The 15,373-nt window shown below is 42.3% G+C and overlaps 1 protein-coding gene across 2 annotated transcripts in view; it reads right to left on the reverse strand.

Moving 5' to 3' along the window:
- Positions 1-14,962, reverse strand: part of elfn1a (extracellular leucine-rich repeat and fibronectin type III domain containing 1a) — a 72,222-nt gene extending 57,260 nt beyond the window's left edge. Inside the window, exon 1 of one of the 2 annotated variants that reach the window (XM_077009218.1) lies at positions 14,555-14,962. The gene's annotated coding sequence lies outside the window, so the exon portion shown is untranslated. Of the gene's footprint in view, positions 1-13,841; positions 14,090-14,554 lie in introns of those variants that run through there. The other variant, XM_077009220.1, reaches the window with a different exon arrangement.
- Positions 14,963-15,373: the final 411 nt, after the last annotated feature.

A 15,373-nucleotide genomic window follows, 5' to 3' on the forward strand; every position in this document is an offset into this window, starting at 1 on the left:
AAAGGGCTGACAGTTTAATTCCACACCACCATAAAATGGCTGTATTAGGTGAAAACGGGTTTACTGCTTCCTGTTTCCAAATAACAATATTGCAGTAAATGACACTTCATAAAGATTTAAAATACTGATGTTTTAAGAAGCTCTACATCTTCTGTGCTTTGTAAAAGCATCATGAATCATGATAGACAGATTTCTAAACCTATATTCCATTAAGAAGTGTACATTTTCTTTGTGACTTTCCTTAGGAATAACAGCTTAAAATGAGAACAAGTGTCAGTATAATACCAGACAGAATAATCTTCTTCAGATGAATTTATTAACCTCTGAGATGGTGGCACTCTGAGATGGTGGCATACAAAGGGGGGGGGGGGGGGAGCACTTGAGGGCTTTGCACGGCAAGAGATGTGATCAAACTTTTATGTGCCGCATTACATAGCTTCTAATTGGTGTCCGTCAGTCTTCGGTAAACACAGGTGGCATGACCTGCGATGAGAGGCGGGCAGGAAGCTTGGTGCTCTGGGCTGTCTGCATCCCACAGGGAGGAGAAACAGGGGGCCAGTGCATGAGGAACCAGAGGTCTGTGTCCTCCTCTGGGAAACGTCTTGGTGCCGAGTCTCTTACATATTTAACCAGAAGTGTGCTCTACTGATGAAATGGTTGATGTTTTGACATCTCCAGTAAAGCATGCCTACTGTCTCGCTGGACCCAATAAGATGATGTTTAACTTAAACGTAAGTCCTGTAAGCTGAAGACAGTGGATGTTTTGGGATGACTGTCCAGCACTTTGCATAACAACTAAGAAGATGCTGGAGGTCCTTGGTGCAGAGGTGAAAGGTCAAACACCACTAATTAGAAGCACGTGGGAAAAGGCACAAACTACCAGAAATAAGCACTTAAGCGTGAAAATACGACAAGCCAGCCAAGGATACATCTATTTGGCTAGAGGCACTAAAATAAGATGACACTCACAAAGCACCTGTCTCGTGCTCTCTCTCTCTCTCCCTTAATCACTCTCTCACCCTCTTTTTCAATCTCTCTCTCTCTCTCTCTCTCTCTCTACCTCCCAAATGCAACTGTCACATTCCCCTGTTTAGAATCTGGGTAATATGGATTTATATGATGGTCAGAAGAGATTATAGTTTTTCATCAATTCTAGATCTTATTGGAATTTCAAAGAGAATTAATTGGATTTTCTGCCTTTCACAGTATGAATCATAAGTCCTGTCTATTTTTTTTGCCACTGCTTTAAGACTCGTGTTCACCACCGTGTATAATCCACCTGCACTTACAATCAAATTTAAACAGTACAAGTCATGCTATTAACAAATAAGCAAAATGACTTCATTGATTCATTCAGAGGATATGCAGTGTGTTGAAGATCAGATCAGATCAGATCCGATTAGACACCCTCATATTTCTTTCTTTAGTCTTTTGGGGGTTACTATTTCCACCTGAATTCCAGATATTCAAAAATACAGAGGAAGGAGAAGTATTATTAAGGCTCAACCAAATGAAGATTAACTGATGAATGATTAATCAGGAAACTCTTCACCTTAGGGTATCCTTAACTAATGTATTTTCGTGTAATTAGTTACCATTAACAAACTGTGAAGTCTAGCATTAATAAACCACAAAAAAATTTTAACAAAGTAATTAAGAACATAATTACAGAATAATTATCCTGCTTTATGATTAGTATATTTTTTTATTTTGCAGACCGAAGCTATACAACAAGACAAATATTAATTACATTGTTAATATTACTTATGGTTCGTTAAATATTTATTTCAAGGCTTGTAAATGTTAACTTGTGCCATGAGTGTTAGTTTAGTAAACCCTAAGGAAAAAATGTACGAATGACTATGACTCAACAAGTCAGGTCTGAGGGGTGGAGACTTACAGTGTCAGAAATCAGAGTGGGTGGGGCTTCACTCGGGCCAAGCGTGGGTCCTGGAGTGGGACAGGAGCATGAACCCATGACCCCGTGTGTCCTGCCCCATATGCTCTGTCTCCATAGATCCCCCTCGATGTGAGCCCACCTCACTCCAGGAGAAGCATGAAGTTATTATGGAACCCTTGTTTCCATGATACCAAGAGCTTCAGAAATCTATGAACTTTTCTGTGTCCTGGGATCATGTTTTCGTTGACACTCTCTGTGCTCGGAGGAGAGGTGTGGAGTTCATAACCCAGACACGGTGACTGGATCCTTAATGTTACACCAGAAAGGCTCTTGATTAAGAACCGGTCGAGCATGCTCACTGTGGTGATCCAGAACAAACATGACCTGACTCTTAGCAGGTTCTGACCCAAAGCACATCATGTAGGTAATATTCGAGCAGGTGCTGATATTCGAGTATCTATGAGAAGCAAGCACAGAAGGGTGCCCAGATACAGCGGGAGCGACATTTTCCCAAAGCTCCCTGATGTATGTCAGATGACAAGCATAAAGCACTACTCACAAAAGACTGGCATGTTCACGACAAATTAAGGGCACCGGGTCTCCTGGGACCATGGCTGTCGCTTTCACTTTGGTGTACAACCTCATAAAGCCCCACATCATTACAATGACCCCGTCCCCTCACGTTTTAAGTCGTCCAGATGATGGGATAAACCCTACAGGAGCTCTGGTGGAGTACAGCGAATCCACTGAGCTGAACAGTCCCAACCGGGACTGATCAAACGCAGACACTCTCTCTGCACACCAGAGACGTCTGGAAGTGCTGGCGAGTCTTTAAGAGACAGCACCCTCAGGCTCAGCCATCCAGAGTTAAAGTGAGATGCCATAATTGACACATGGGCTTTACATGGATATCCATATTTGTGGGCAGGATAACAACTTGCAGTGCTCAAAAACTGCCGACCCTGAGCAAGGAAGCACCCCTCTCTGCCTCAGTGTCTGTGTCTCTCATCCCCCCCTCCCTCTCTTCCCCCCTCTCTACCCCCCCACCCCACTCTCACATGCTGCCTCCTGCAATGTGGAATCGCAGTGGCTGATCACTGGGCTAGTCTGATTGGCCCTGAAAGCCGACCAGCATAACGAACAGCGAAGGGCACACGGTGAAGGAGGCGAACAGGCAGAGCAAGAGGCCCAAGTGCCTCAGCGGGGGGGAGGGCGGGGCTCTCTCCCTCCCCCGGGCCCCTCCCACTTCACCCCAGCTGTCAGGGTCTGCCCGGTGATCATTAAAACACCCCAGGTCCGCCAGTCACGCACCGCTCCAGATGAGCAGAGCTGCTAGGAGACGCTCTCACATTTTGTTTTTCCGGAACACTAAACTGCGTCAAAGAAGACGTCTTTGAGTCTTAGTACAATTACACTCAGCACAGATAAAGATCCAAAAAGTAGGTGTATTTTTCCGAGCAAATGAAGAGGACAGAAGGGGCTGAGGGTGGAACTCCACTGGAATGTAATCTGGGTGGTGGGACGAGCCATCTCCACACTCAGGACAGAGCAGGGTGGGGTTTATTGCCAAGGGCTCACAAATATAGTGAGTTAAATTGATTTAATTCAGTTTGTGGTGCTGGGTGAAGCCGCCACTCTGCAAGCCCTGATGGTATGTCCTGCTTCATTACGCTGCAATCGATCATGATCGGGGAGGCCGGGGAGCTGGAAATGGCCAGACATCGCTTTACACGATCGTTTGGGACAACGGGGAGACGAAACAATGGACAGACGGACAGGTAGATCGACGTAGGGTTCAAGATAAAGAAAAGGAATGTGCTGCTGTGTGTAGATTCGCTTTCTCTCAATCTGACAGGACAGTGCCTCAGTCAAGCAAAAGACACAGAATGGAGCGTCTGCAATGGCCACTGACGAAAGCACCAACTTCTGTCCTATGTTTATCCAATTACAAAAATCTCAAAGCCCCATTCATGTCAGGTCTAGTTCTTGATACATGAAGAACAAAAGAAGAAAATGAAGGAACCAGCAAACAGTATCCATAGAAAAGTATCTCTCTCCTGGCTCCTGTCCCCTGAGTCCAGCATGAAGGCCATGACACATTCATAGAGCAGGAAGCCCCCGTGCTGGATAAAACCCACAGAAGTCATGAGCACAGGAAGGTTAGCCAGGAAGCGAACTCGAACGAACACTTTAAATCAGCACCTGTGATTTCACTCTTATATGTGCTTCCTTGTTAACTCTATGTAACATGCGATGCACAAACTTACTTTAATCTGAAATGAGTTGAGTCTATGCTGATATGTTGTTTTGGCCCCAGAACCCAACCCAGCGTGCTTGGATACCTTCTAATTAGACTGCTAGTAGGACTGTGTTGAAAAAATCGATTTTCCGATTCAGAATCGATTCGCATATGATGATCTGATAATCGATTCGTACGTCCAAAGATCGATTTTTTAAAATTAAAATAACTTTTTACATTTCCCCCAGTGAACTTTTACCCCCGCCTCGGCACTGAATTCACGCAGGCGCGCTCGGACTAACTAACTGTAAAGGTGTTATGACGATAGTCAAATCGGAAATCTAAAAAGAGAAGGACAGTTTATCCAGTGTCAGTGACTATTTACAGTTAGTCCATGTCCCTGACAGTTTACCCAGTGTTTTTACAGTTTAAAAAAGTTTAAAATGTTCTTGTAACGTTGGGCGCAAGGCGATGGACGAGACAGAATCCTTTGCACTTTCCAAATCGTTACGTTTATTACATTTACCGAAGCGCAGACAGCGCACATAAAACACGTTAACAACGAACATGTATTACTCCAACAACAACGAGCACAGGACACTGCGCGAACGCACATTAAGTAGACAAACCACACAAACCCCACGTGATGACGAGACGAGCCACAGGTGAGACGGATGATCACAAGACGCACCCGCACCGACGACGTAAACACACGCCCAAAAAAGAGGGATCGGGGACCGTAACGTGACAGTTCTGTTCTTATATTCTCACTTTAAAGAAAAATACACGTTTACATTTTATACTTTCAGTTTATTAAGTGTGAGCACTTTTAAAATAAAAATGCATTTGGTAGCAACAGCTTTTAGGTGAATTCTTAATTATTTCAATCATAATAATAATGCACTGGTTAGTGTCCCAGTAGGAGTCCACTGTTGCAGATATAGACACCTCAAAGATGTCCTCTGTTTATTGTCCTGGATTACCTTTCTTGAAGGTAGATTTATGATTACACTTTTCACCAGTCTTCCAGCCATCAGTAACTACCAACTACCAGTAACTATTTGCTGATTAATATCGATATAATACTAGTTTTAACATGTTGCACACAGTTAGAACACAGCTCAAATACATTTTTAATAACACTAAACCCCAAATTGGATCGAATCGGATCGAATCGATTAAATCGGATTAAATCGAAATAAATCGATTCTTGGAATTTGAATCAATACCCAGCCCTAACTGCTAGCATACACAGAAGCCAACAAACTGTGTGAATATTGGCACATTTTTGATAAATAGATGCTAGTATATTTTCTCCAAGTTTGGAGGCAGTTTCTATGGTAACAATGCTTTTTCTTCACTCTGCAACTAAGTATCAGTTGATTTCCCCAGGACCGCTAATACATGTAATGCTCTCTAATCGTAGAACCTCTTAAACAGACACTGGATGAATTATTTAAAACAATACCCAGACTTTAATTATGGCCTGATGCGTTCGCTTAGGTAAGTACAACGCGTTTGGCCTGCCAAAACCAAAATTTATGCCCCATCATGACAGAAATGCTTAGAGACCTTTAAAATCTTAAGATGCATTAAAGCCATCTTGGCAGCTGGCGCAATCTGCAGTCAATAGAATTTAAAAGACATTTTGCTTAATTATCTGCTGAACTTTAAGAGACGCTTTGGGTCCTTAATGGTAGCCAGGAAAACAGGACCAATGTTACACATGAGCAGCAGACAGACTTCTTGCTTGAAAAAAAAATCATGATCCCTAAAGTTTTGTTTTACGTTATTAACTTATTTAACTTAAGTACTTAATGCATACATAAATACAGGGTTATTACTCTTACTCATAATTACAGTTGATTTTACCCAGGTGTTTTAAGGATTTGTTATTAGTTGCACAATGTTATCATAATCTGTTAAGCTGTTTGTAAGATGTTTCTAAACTGGGTTCATGAATGCAATCTGTGTCCTCCACAGCTACAGCGTAAGAGTGAGAGAGAAATGCTCATCTGAGTGTTCTGTATGTTTAAGAAGCCCAAACAGAGCTGGAGACCTGCAGTCTCAGCAGATGCTGTTGTTAACCAGGTATCAGCGAGGTAACGGATGAAGCACTCCTGTTCTCTATTGGATCCGTTCAACAGCCCCACTGTGGCCCAGTAACAGAGAGAAATTCTCCATCATGGGAACTAACCCACAGTGCACAAGTCTATCCACCTGTAGAGCAGAACGTGCCATTGTGGATCTTTATTCTGCTATTAATGTCTGCAAGTACATTGTATTTAACGGCTCCTTTGGTATAGGAGAAAGAGTTGGTGTGATATGGATTTTTGTTACGATCTCCATGGCTTTGGTAAAATGGAGTATATTGAATGTATTGGGTTGTACGTGCTGTCTACAAGGGACAGACAAGATGTGATATCCTCTCTTAAATGTCCCTCTTTCAAAAGATCTCTCACTCTTGCTGGTGGAGCTGAACAAAATGACCAGTGAACTGACCTGCTCTTTCCACCTGGCTCCTGACTGAACAAAACATTCCCTTTCATATCTGGAGCTGTGGACAAGATAAATCTGTCAAGAAATCAAAGCGAGGGAGGTCTTTTCCTTCACTGTACCCCTATCGTGTATCAGTTTACCTGGCTAAGATGGCCGCAGAATCTCTGGGGAGGCAGCGAAACAAACCATCTGGTTGGCATGTGCTGAGTTCTTGCACACTGAACACTGCGATCAAGTGGCTGTGGAATACTGGGCTTGTAAATGACACTTTTCCCAATGGCTTGACATCCACAGCTGACAAGATGACAGACAATATTTGTGCTACGTTTTGAGGGTGCTTAGCCTTTTCATTGCCATTTTCACCGTAAAAACGGGAAAAAAAATCAAACATTTATTTTCACGTTTAATATTAACGTACATTTGCGTAGAATCGCACGATTTGCAACTGCACCACAGAATCGTCCCCCAACCCACATGTGTCAGAATTTGGTGAGCAGACAAAGTCATTAATCAGATCTGCAAGTATGAGGCAGTTCCTTTCCAGGGGCTAGAAGCTCTGGGGAGCAGATGGTTGTTTGGCTGCTTCCATCAAACTGCACCTGTCCTCACACGCAGTCTTCTCCTCACACCACGCCGGCACTAACCGCCGGCCAGCTCCCAACTTCCACTGTGAGCCGTGCTTTAAAAACCAGACTCTCGCTCCTTCTAGAAGACAGTGAGAGCTTAAGAATGGCAAGAAAGCAAGTCGTGTGGCAAACGGTTTTTTAAAAGAAAAATGTCTTGATCTTTAAATCTTGAATAGAAATGCATACTTTTAAATAACTTATATAGAGTAGAGTTTTCTTGACTTTTCACTTTTGTTTTTGACTGATTTTATAACATTATGGTGTTATAAATGTCATCGAATTCTTTTAGTGCATTGTTCACAGAGAGGACAGTTCAGAGCAGACCCTGGGAGCACAGCGCTGCAATCTTGGTAGAGCAAGTGCAGTCACTTGACATGCAGAATGAGATAACGTATTGATCATGGTTAAGGAGGATTAGCATCTGAATGCTCTCCCTCCCTGACTGAGTCCTACTTGGGGCCAGAAGTCTTCCTCTTCATTCTTAATAGATTACAAACCATGTGAATAGCCTTGATACATACATAAACGCATACATTTAACTTTTTGTTTATTTGTTTGCTTGTGTTTCCCTGATGTAAGTCATTGGTAGTTCCAGCCCTGTGTCTAATCTAAACCTCTGCTGTCATACCGAATCAGCCAATCAGGATGGCCGATGGTGAGCGTGTGCTTGGTCCAGGACACGTGAAGTGAGCGACCATATCTCTTCAAACTGCTGCTCACGCAGCATTGTGGGGCAGCTGAATGCGGAGAGTGCTGACTGTGCGCTTCTGGAGACGTGAGCTGGCGGACAGCCAGGAACGGCCAGCGCGGTTGTAGATCAACAGCAGAGGAGCTACGCCCTCCTTCGCCACATACGCCCTCCTCCACCACCCACACAGCAGGTCCCGTCGTGCTCTCCCGCACACCGACAGCTACTCAGGTGGCGTCATTCAGGTTTCGAGCTATCAGGCTCCTGTTTGAGTACCAAATATTTTCATTATTTGAGTCCAGTTTTGTTACAGAAAAGATGGAGCTTAACAACGCATCTGATGTTTTAATAATCCAACTAATAACAAAACAACATCTGAATGCGTGAGAGATGCATTCTAGAATGTATTGTCATTCATGGAAATATTAACATGAATAAATTCATGAAATTAACACGGCCTGCAGGAGGAGCAGGATTCATTTGGAGTTCCACCATCTCTCCTGGGGTTTGCATTTCCCACCGGGACTAATTACAGTGACTGCTACATGCATGATTCTTTGGGCAGAGTGCATTTAGTGCGCGTGTGTGTATGTGAGCTATGCAGGGGTATTGATGCTATCATATATAAAGACCTCATGTGATGTGATGTTAACACGAATGGAAATATTTGCTATCAAGCAAGATTTCTCGGACTGCAGTTTTCAAATCCAGTCCATTTTGCATAGGATGGACATATGCAAAAAATATAAGGCTTTTGTGTTGTCGATGTGTTAAAATGGAGATGAATGAGGAATTAATAATTAGTAAAATCCAAGTCTTAATCAGTGTCTGGGAAATCTTTTAAAAGTTAGCTGTTAGGTTATGTAAGCAACACATGACAAGGAAGGTTGAGCTATGGTCTGTCATCAAGGGTTTCAGGTTCTGTGGACTTAAGTCTAAATACATATTTGGGAATAAAACTATACATTTTCCTACTTTGTACTATATGTGCATATACACAAATGTATGTATGGTGGAAACCAGAAACACTCCTGGCTTCAGCCAATCAATAGTTTCTGCTCATTTTTTATCAGTATCTTATTTTATAGCAAACCAATATTTGATGCTACCTTTGCTGTGTACTTTAGTTTCAGGAAGTTATGAACGCAACAACTAAAAAGACGTCTTTATTATGAGTATACAGCAGTGAGTGCAAATCACATTGAGCTGCAAACATTACTGCCCTTATAGAAAGTCTCTGCAGCAGAAAGAACCGTATTTCTTTGCAGCTAATATTACGAACACTCAAAGCACCTGCCTCTCAGTTAGATTTGAGAAAGCCATTTTGAGTACTGTGTGCTCCAGTCATGTCACCTCCCTTACAAGCACTTAAGATTTTCCTAAGTAGACATTGGCCTCAACTTCTAACAGTGACTCTTCAACCCATTGTAAGAGTTTTATAGTGCAACTGTTATAGTGGTTCAGCTGTAAAATACAAAATGTTATAATTAATTATAAATCAGAAATAGTACTGGTGTAGTACAGAGACATGGTTACAGACACTCTCCATATTTGATATTCATGTTTTCTACATCTCTTTCCAGGCAGTAATGTATTATGTAATTACTGTATTATAGTACAGTAATGTATTATACTCTAAGTAAATTTCTATCTATCTATCTATCTATCTATCTATCTATCTATCTATCTATCTATCTATCTATCTATCTATCCTTTTGTGTATAAAGTGTGCCATTTGGGGGGGGGGGGGGGGGGGGGGGGCTGTTCCATGTGCCCACACACTCACTCAGGAACCCAGTCAATGAAGGAGATGGTGAAGTCGACAAACCCGTCATGTGTCAGCAGCTTTAATGGGTTCTCATGCACAGCGTATTCATCAAGACAGGCCTGAGGCCTGCACACATAAAGACATGCTGCTCTATAATCCAGACTCCAAGCCACTAATTACTTTACACAGAGGTCGGTGTGTTGGGGGAAGGGGTCAGGGGTGGAGGGGGGTGGGGGGGGGGGGGAGTAGGTGCTATATAGTTGTCTGTTTGAACTAATTTTTGTCCAGAGGAGTAATCATGAACCAGTGACTGGTTGACATCCTTCCAACAAAACTAAATATGATTGTATTTGTATTTAACTCCAGTTTCTGCTATTTTAAATGTTTTTAGAGCTGATTTTTAAGTGCTAAACATTTCTCCTCTGGGATTAATAGAAAGCGAGAATTTTGACAGTTCTTGAAACGCCCCTCAGATTGACAGAGTCATCAGTGGCATTGGAGTAAAATCTCCAGGGCAAACGTCACCACACAGCTGTCCCGGCCGAAACAGGCCAAAGCTCAGTAATCTCAACTCACACACTTACATGGGCTGCTTATTCAAGGGGAACGCCACTAATGCCGTGCGCGCGCTCTCAAGGAGATACCATCTCAGCAATTGTGCCATCTTTGCTTTGCTAGATTGAAACGAGGCGGCAGTGAAGGGCAGAGGACACAGTCTTTGTCGTTTCAGCCTTATCGGCGAGTGCCAGTGCGTTTTTGAAATGCAGAGCGAGTGGTCCTCAGAATGCACTCCAGCCTTATTTCCTCCTTTCTCTCCGAGCGCTTTTCTGCCACTGTCAATGGCTTGTCTGTCCATTTGCGCCATGTCCTGAGGCTCGAGGTTCACCGTCGGATGACTGATGATGGCACCCTGCATCTGTATGTGTGTGGGGGGGGGGGGCTGTTCTCAGGACAGTGCACTTCCTCCGGAAAGCACTGCACTCTTGAAACTTCAAAAGCTGGTCTTGAAAGTCCATGCTCAAACCCTTTTAAGCTCAGTGTTGGTAAAGGCCCTATTAAATCGGATGTTGGACTAGTGATTACAGCAATGTGTTGCAGAAATTTGGGATTTTAACCACAATGCAAATTAGTGGCATGCTATGTTTTCCATCAATTCTGGCTTTAAAGACTTCTTTCTGAGTGTGTAGAAACATCTATAAAAGGCATGTTTCCTATCCCCAAGGAGGGAGAGAAATCAAAGCCCATATGCCACTTCAACACAATAGCTGCTGCAAGGCTTTTCAGCACCACGGACAGCCCTCCATCTTAACTCTATTCACCATTCCCTGTCTGCACTGAAACTGCTGCCATAGGAAAGGATATTAGCCATACTTATATGCTGCTAGTCATGCCATAATATTGCACATTTTCTACAAATCCATGCCTGTTCGTCTCAACCGGAGCCCCATTTTTACTCTGTGTAATTCAGTTCAGTCATGCACATGTTGAGTAGCACAGTGCTGCTCTTTTAACATTAGCACGCACAGGACCTCACAGTATGATGCTGATATGAAATGAAACAGTGCAAAGCAGAAACACTTCAATAAAACCTAGAAAGTGTACAGACAAATTGCTGAGTGTTCCTACCACATGCTAATAAAGATCATATAATTGATCTATGGACTATTTCTTAATTAAATATCCTGTAGACAAAACACAAACCATCAGGTACATGGTTATTATATAATAGTGGCTTTGCACTTCATTTACTTCTGAAAATGAGAACCTAAATGATTAACTGGATAATAACACTAGAATATGTATACAATGTTGTGGTGTTCTTACTGAAATTGACTCATTTTACTTTTAAATTTCACTTGTAAACCTATGTCAAAGAATAATTATGTTTTGTATTCATACAGTAACGAATGAGCCGTTTCAGTGTAAGGAAGTTGCATTAAGTAATCCGCGATAAGCATACTGTGAGAAACGATACCCGGTGGTCTAGCTCTCCTATATTGACGGTGCTATATGAATGGAATTTTTGCCTTCGTATGTCCTTTGGCAGCATTTTGCATAAATTTAATCATTGAAATTTTTCGCTTTTGTAATAGGAAATTGTTATTTTTCCTTAAGGCTGCGTTTTCCTCCATTATACCCTGAAAAATTACGAAATCATAATTCGTCATTTTGGGGCTACTAACTGTCAATGTACCGCTTTATCAGTTCAACCATCATTTGCGTCATTTGCGACTTCTTACCCCGTTCGGTACCGCGCCCGGTGCTCTGTATGCATTTAAATGTCGCACTTTCGACAGCGTGGTCATCTCATCATCCAACAAGCAGACTGCTGCTGTTTCAGCACTAACCTCCGACTGACAAACGAGTGGATTTGCACTTAGTAGGTTTACTAAGTAAAAAAGTAACTAGAACAGTTCCATATCTGCTCCTCTCGCCCATTTTGTGATACTGGAAGTCTGAGTCGCTTTCAGTATACGCGGCACGATTGCTCTCCCCTCCACCATGACTGTGGTTCAGGCAACTTGCATACAAAACAGCTGACTCGATCTTCAAGCTGCATAATCAAGATAAGAGGGGAAGACGTGCACACGAAAAGGCGGGTGTTCGCGCAAGCAGCTAACAAATGATGCGAGCGTTTCAAAACCAACATAGACCTCCGCATAGACTGTTTAACAACCGCTCTCTGAATCCCAAATGCGAGAGTGTAAAGAGCAGCACATCAGCTCGAGCGTTTAGATCTGTTGCTGTGGGAGAAATAGCAGCTTTGTTCTGAACGATTAAATAAGGCGCGGGAGCCGGCGATATAGTTAAAGTTAAAGGAATTCACTAACTGCTCATTACGTAAGGTCAAACTCATTGGCAACTTAGGTGCCCATAAATGTACCAAAATGAAAAACAACCAAAAAGCCATAGTCAACTAGTTAGATTCCATAAAATACGTAGGAAGAACAGAAGCTGCACTACAGCACGTGGAGCATATTATACTTGTAATTCAGTCTCTGTGGAATGCACCGCTCACATAAATGTCTACCCAGGCACAGCGAGAGGCAGTGAGCACACAACATGCCATTTCCAAACGCAAAGCTTCATACTGGCCTACAAAGAAAATATATTGGATAAAACATGGACGTTTTCACGAGCAGCTGGTCACACTCTATCGTCTAGGATCACTGTTTCTTGTGTCCGGTAGCTCATGTGAGATTATATTTTTAAGGCGCACATAACATGTCATCACAGCGCAATGTTCGCTCATCTCCCCTCGTGTCTTTTAATACCCAAGAATGCTGATCCTTTAGACACGTAGAAGTACAAAGCTCACGTGCACTGTCAGACTTGCCAGGCAACAAGAAATTAGATGCGCTTTTAAAAGAGCATTCCCTGGTTCACCTATCAACTTCCGAAAGCCATTTTTGTAAACCTTGAACATAGTCAGAAAAAGCATGAGGATGAGAAAGTTTGGTCTTTTTCATTCTATTGGGATAGATTCTACAGAGATTTCTGCGGTTAACGCGTTTTCTTGAAGCTAACTTAATCGTGAGATCTACTTTGTGGGCAGAGAAATATGCAGTGTGGGATTACCTCGTACAGTTAAAGTAAACGCAACGCTGCAACACAACACGTAACTGCACCAAGCTGGAGGAGAAACTTCTCACCACGTTTCGTTTAGCCTTTTTTGTTGTTTATTTCTGTTTGTTTATTTCTTCCTGTCAGGAAAATGATTTCTGAAATCTCATTAGTTTTCGACTGTTAGGGTCAGCATTTCATGAGGTTTGCTTTTACATCAAATTCCCGGGTAGTTTAAAAGCTTTATCAGTTTTTCAAAGGACAACCAAATTCTAGCCACAATCTTTTCTCTCTAGTACGGCAAAGCTGAACTCGTGCAACGAAATGTTTCTATCTTTTTTATCCTAACCGCAATCAACATCCCCACTTTCTGTGATAATATTATAGCTCACACATCCACCAATTATTTCTGATAAGCAAAATCTGAGAATCCAAAGGACAGTGACTAATAAACTTGAAAAGCTGAACAACATAGCCTGCATCGCATTCCACTCTAAATCACAATATATATAAATATATGTATTTGCCATGCAAAAAATGAAACGTTCAGTACTCACGCTGCTGACCAAAATCCCAAAAACAGGGAAAAGAAGAACTATCGGGTGTTACTGTTTTATGGTTGAAGGCGAACTCTAGCGGTTAGCGGAACAGTCTGCTGTCCAAGGTACTGAAACATTTGGCGACATTCTCTACATGTTTGAATTCTCGCTCCGTTTGCGTTGAGCTTATCTTACAGAAAACAAGCATGAACTAAAAGACCGTAAAACACGTAACTGTGGGATCAACGCAACGACCCCTATCTACAGCAAAGCCCTTACCTACAAGTGGCGATCTGCTGAATGCATACAAGTGCATGTAAATAATGTCACTCTTCTTACGTGAAACGCGCACACAACGCCATCCTTCACCAGTAGTGTTACTTGTCAGTTTACACACAAACATGCAAAATCTAGAAAATTGTCATATTTATGTATAAGTTTTTCTGTGTTACAACACTTCTTAGCACAAGAATATTAGCTCGTAAGATAGTCAAGTCCTGACGAAGCGAGAGCTATTTGTTGCCATTGTGTGGATATACCAAACGCGCAAGGCTAACAACCTGAAATTCTAATTCACGGAGTGCTCTTGTGCCTCGCCATCTACCTGTAATATTACTGAAATAACAAAAAACATTTGTTTTTTGCAATCGTTTCGATGCTTTGCTGTAGACGCGACACTGTAACATACCGAGAGTCACATTCCACGCTGCATTCCAAAACATTTTACTTACCTACTTCACACAGCGGAGCAGGGACCCGGCAGGTCTCACCGGAACCAAAACTGGGGTCCCTATGTTACCATGAACCCCAAGACTTTTTCAAAGAGGCAGCAGACACGGGGCGCAAAATCCAGAGATTTCTCTTGGCCTCGAAATACAAAGAGCTGCAGTTCCTCACTGCGTCAAGCACGAACCTCAAAGATCCATTAAACAGTGAGTGATTAATTCAAGGCAGAGCCCTTATTGAAAGCGTTTTCATTCCTCGCATTTATGTATTCCGAACAGAGCGCGAGGCAGGATTTTCCATTACGCTGCTACAGTACAATTTTGTCTCAGTCATAACGGCAGTGACACAACGTTTTAACAATTTTCAGTGTTTTATTACTTTAGTGCCAGCGCGGATTGGAAGTCTGCTCGGCTAAAGCACACTGATTCAGAAGTCCACTTCGGGCGAAGTTAAATCTCATTATAAGATTGTTTGTCTCCGCACGGCTATAAATGGTGTGGGTTCAACGCGCCAGGCTGGAGGGTAATTGTATATCCCTCTGTAACTGTGTATAGCACGTGTGCACCCATTACCATAAAAAGCGACTAATGTACACCTTAGTTTATGAGTTTGTGATGGTAATTTGATTTTATGGCAATTATGAATAAAAAGTTGTTCTAATCAATTGAGGCAAATCATTGATTTATATTAAACCTGACATGTACATTTTCCAATGTCCACAAAAAAATGTTTTGTTGTGCATTGTATGAAAAACATTTGGCCATATTAAACTGACCAGAATTGTCTGGCAAAAGCAACCACCAAAATAAACCATTCATTTATAT

Source organism: Brachyhypopomus gauderio, chromosome 6 (genome assembly GCF_052324685.1).
Source record: "Brachyhypopomus gauderio isolate BG-103 chromosome 6, BGAUD_0.2, whole genome shotgun sequence".
Lineage (NCBI taxonomy): Eukaryota > Metazoa > Chordata > Actinopteri > Gymnotiformes > Hypopomidae > Brachyhypopomus > Brachyhypopomus gauderio.